The following is a 4,506-nucleotide window of genomic DNA, read 5'->3' on the forward strand; positions in this document are numbered from 1 at the left end:
TTTGATCCCCTTTTTTACTCTGGATGTTTGTCTAGCAGTTTTGTGAATTCTGCAATCATACTTTTTTTTTGCGGGAAACTGCAATCATCTCTACTACTATTAAAAGAGTAAACTTAAGTTCCCCTAAAACCACCCCACAAAGTGTACACAGGCTAACCAGGATCCTTCGATCTGATCCAAGTAACAAAATCTGAGAGTCAATATTACTTTGTGGTTTGCTTCCCCCATCGAACGACGCACGGTAAATGTTCTGCCACGGTCTGCCAATTGAAGCGCAATGGGTCCGTGATATCCCTCATCCCTCCCCATGATCCCTCCTCCTCCAGGCCGCCCCCTCGCCAGCGCCCTCCTCTTCTAGCCTCTGCCCACACCTCTCCATGCACGCCGCTGTCGGCGCTCCATGTCTCTGCCACATGAGCTGCCTCATCTGACAAGGAGATTGGACGCCCCCGCCACCGGCGCGCCATGTCTCCGCCGCAGGAGTCGCCTCATCTAACAAGGAGATTGAACGCCCCCGTCGCGGGCGCTCCATGTCTGCCGCATGAGCCGCCTCATCTGATAAGGAGATTGGACGCCCCACCGCCACTTTAGAAATCGATGAATTGCCGCCGCTGTTACTCCGCATGCGAGGATCGTCAGTACAATCTTCAGCTACCACATATAGGGGGCGCAGGAATCAGCACAAGATGATGTGATGCGGAGCATCCTACGGACATCATCATGTCAAGAGTCTGTTTGGCAAGTGACACGTGCGACATCTACTTCACATACATAAAGGTGAATCATCTCCTTTACACGTGCTCACTTGACCCCTTCGAGGATGGTATACTACTTGACATTTCTCTCGTGTGCATGCGTAGGTATTGCCAGAGCTTCACGGATGATGATGAGGAGTGCAAACGCCAAGAAACACCTACACCATCCGCGAGGGAAGCATGGAAGCGAAGACGGAGCTGCAGAGTCTACAGTGGCCGAACGACCGGAAGCCACCGGACGTCCAACACTCTACAGCTCCCGGGCGACCGAGCGCCCTCGGACGTCCGACGCGTCCACACCCAACCGAACAGAAGGACGGATGTTGCCAACTCTACAGCGCCCGGACGACCGCCAACCTCCGGACGTCCGACAAGTCCGAGTCACCGGACGACCGACGTCTGACACGTCTCCAACGCATCTATATTTTCTGAAGTATTAATGCTGTTATATTATCATTCTTGATGTTTTACAATCATTTTATACCAACTTTATATCTTTTTTGGGACTACCTATTGACACAGTGCCCAATGCCAATTGTTGTTTTTTTGCTTGTTTTTTACATCGCAGAAAATCAATCCCAAACGCAGCGAAACTTTTTGGAGAATTTTCATGGGCCAGAAGACACAACTTGGGCCAAAGAAGACCAGAGGGGGTGCCCAGGTGGGTTGTGCCCACCTGCGCCTCTTCGCCCTATAAATTCTCAAATATTCCAAAAAACCCTAGGAGAGTCGATAGATCAGAAGTTCCGCTGTCGCAAGCCTCGGTAGCCACGAAAAAACAATCTAGACCTCGTTCCGGCACCCTGCCGGAGGGGGAAATCATCACCGGTGGCCATCTTCGTCATCCCGGCGGCCACCATGATGAGGAGGGAGTAGTCCACCCTCGTGGCTGAGGCTTTGTACCAGTAGCTATGTGTTTCATCTCTCTCTCTCTCTCTCTCTCTCTCTCTCTCTCTCTTGAGATGTCACGATCTTGATGTATCATGGGCTTTGTTAATATAGTTGGATCATATGGTGTTTTCCCCTCTCTATCTTGTTGTGAATTGAGTTTTCCCTTTGAGATTTCGTTCTTATCTGTCGTGGTAATCCTCTCGTTAGATGCCAAGGAGTGGCTTCATGGATGGGCCCAGGAGGACGTCGTCGGGTCCTAGAAGTGGCTTCATGGATGGGCCCAGGAGGACGTCGTCGGGTCCTAGAAGTGGGAGTCAGCACGAGCTCGATCGGACACGAGACGTACCCAGGTTCAGGGCTCTTCGAAGAGATAACACCCCTAGTCCTGCTCTGCAGGGTCTCCACATGATGACTATGATCAATATGAGTACAAGGTTGCTCCTTGAGCTGTGTTGCTAGAGGAGGAAGAAGGGCAGGCTAGCTCTCTTCACCTAGCTATGGTGTGTGGGCTGAACTAAGGTGAACCCTTTGCATGGGTGAGCCTTGGGGGGTTTTATAGGCCAACCACCCAGGGGTACAATGGTAATACGACCGGGTGTAGGACCCGGGTGTCAGTGTCTAGGGTCACCGGGTTCTCCGCCGACTATTGGGGCCCGCCTCTGGAGGGTCCCGCCGGCTGCCGAGAATCCGGCCGACAGGTAAGGCCCGCCGCCTGCGGGCCCCTCTGATTGCTTTTTGTTGTAGCACCATTTGTGCTGACGAGGGCGGCGTCAGGAGACGTATGGCTATAGTGCTCCGTCAGGTGGGTTGGTGGCCGTCTGGTCAGCGCCCACTGTAGCCATACCCCGCCGGGATTCGAGGGGAGCAGGTGGCACTGTTGCCATAATCCGTCTTGTCGTAGTGGTTGAGTGCAGACTCCGAGGGAAGTGACGGACCGCCTGCTGGAGGCCGGCCTATGCCCTAGCCGCCTTCTTGGAGCACGCCGTCTTTTGGAGGCCGGCCGCGTGGCACCAGCCAGCTCTGGAAGCCGGCCGTGCGACCATTCTGCACGAGGGGCTTAGCTAGCCCCGATGTCTTGAAATATCTTTGCGTGCGGATGAGGCTACCCAGGGTTTACCCCCCCCGAAGTAGTCCCCGAAGCTGGTGAGGCGCTACGGATGGCAACTGGAGTGCCTCAGCAGTTTCCCCTTTGAGGGATCCTACACCTTTGCTTCGTCCGACTGGGAGAAGTTGTGTGCTAGGAGCCGGCCGCGGCTGAGGCTACCGCATGTAGGAATTTGAATCGGCGTGGCGGGCGCTGGGGAGGCGCCGCCCGTCACTCGAGCACCACGCGGCGCCAGCAGGCCAGGCTGGCCTGCCAGCCCACGCGCGCGACTGGACATCGCCGTAGGCCCGGGCCCACCACTACACGGCCTTGACACATGCGCAGATCTGTCGTGGCCGAGGTGGGTGGTTGCCCTTCCGGGGCGGATTAAGTGCGCCATTACGGCGCGGGATTTGTGGGGGCGTGCGAGGAGTGGGCGCAGTTAATCCCACGCCCCCACGTCGCGTCGCCTCGGCTTTGTCACTGACGCCCTATAAATAGGGGAGGAGGGGGGCGGCCGAACGCACGCGCGCCCCTCCATCTTCTTCTTCTTCCTTGCCTTCTACTTCCTTGCCACTGCTGCGATGCCGCGACTCACGCTACCGGAGCGCTGCTGCGACGCCATCTTCGTCCCGCTTCACCGAGCCGCCGTCGAGCTGCCCCAAGCCATGGGGAGGAGCGAGTGGGACGGCTCCAATGTGCACGAGGTGATAGAGGCAAAGGTGTCCCGTCTTTCTTGAGATGATGGATATCGCTTTGGTGGAAATCGACTTTGACGATCCAACTACGAACATGCGAGGACGTCGCGCCTTAGCAATCGCTAAACCAACTTCGAGAGGTTATTGACCACGTCGGAGCACGATCAACCTGACCACGAGGGTCTGTTTCCTGCGAGCAAACAAAGAAGAAGCAAGAAACTGAGATTGCAATCTGGATATTGCGAATATAAGATGAAAGCTTTATTGATCAAGATGGGGTTCTGAGACGTCTTTGTCTGGTCGTTGAACACAAACGAAGTACGCGAAGTTGCAGCTATGACGAACTTTAATCTAAACAAAACCCAAAGTCTAAACGGTGCCCTAAGGGCTGTATATATGGAGGAAGAGGGGGTGAATTTCGTGGCCCTTGGTGGAGGGGTCCGAAACTAACCCTGTCTCTTGTTTCCCCACACATACGGACTCTAAAAATAGCCTATACTTATGTATTTCGAAATTACATGGGCCTGGCCCAATAATAAGGTGACGCAGCACCTAGAATAGCCTCTGGACGAAATTTATGAAGTGACATCTTTTATATTTCGTCCAAGGCTTCATGCACTCATTATGGTGGCTTCAAAGTCCTGATATCATCACTTGTAACTCGGTTCTTGTTCCCCTTGCGCATGCCATCATCTCCATGCTTGTTCTTGCTCCAATGTTCATCCTTCTCCAAGCTAGCCCCTTCATTTGTAAGCAAAACAAATGTATCCAATTTAGGCAGCATCATATTCTCATGAACATTAGAATCATTACCAAGAAATGAAAGTACCTGATAATTTAATTGGCGTGCGCGAGCTCTAGTAATTGGTCCAGTATATGTAACAGTAGGGGCTGTGGGTGTAACAATGGTATTGATGTCCTCATCATCCTCCCCTTCTTGAAATGAAGTCGTCCTCGACGGAAGCTCATCTTCCTCACCAAAATAAGGCTTCAAATCTGCAATGTTAAAAGTGGGACTAACCCCAAAATCTGCAGGCAGCTGAAGTTTATATGCATTATCATTTATTTTCCCCAACAC

The sequence above is a fragment of the Triticum aestivum genome, chromosome 5B, assembly GCF_018294505.1.
Source record: "Triticum aestivum cultivar Chinese Spring chromosome 5B, IWGSC CS RefSeq v2.1, whole genome shotgun sequence".
Lineage (NCBI taxonomy): Eukaryota > Viridiplantae > Streptophyta > Magnoliopsida > Poales > Poaceae > Triticum > Triticum aestivum.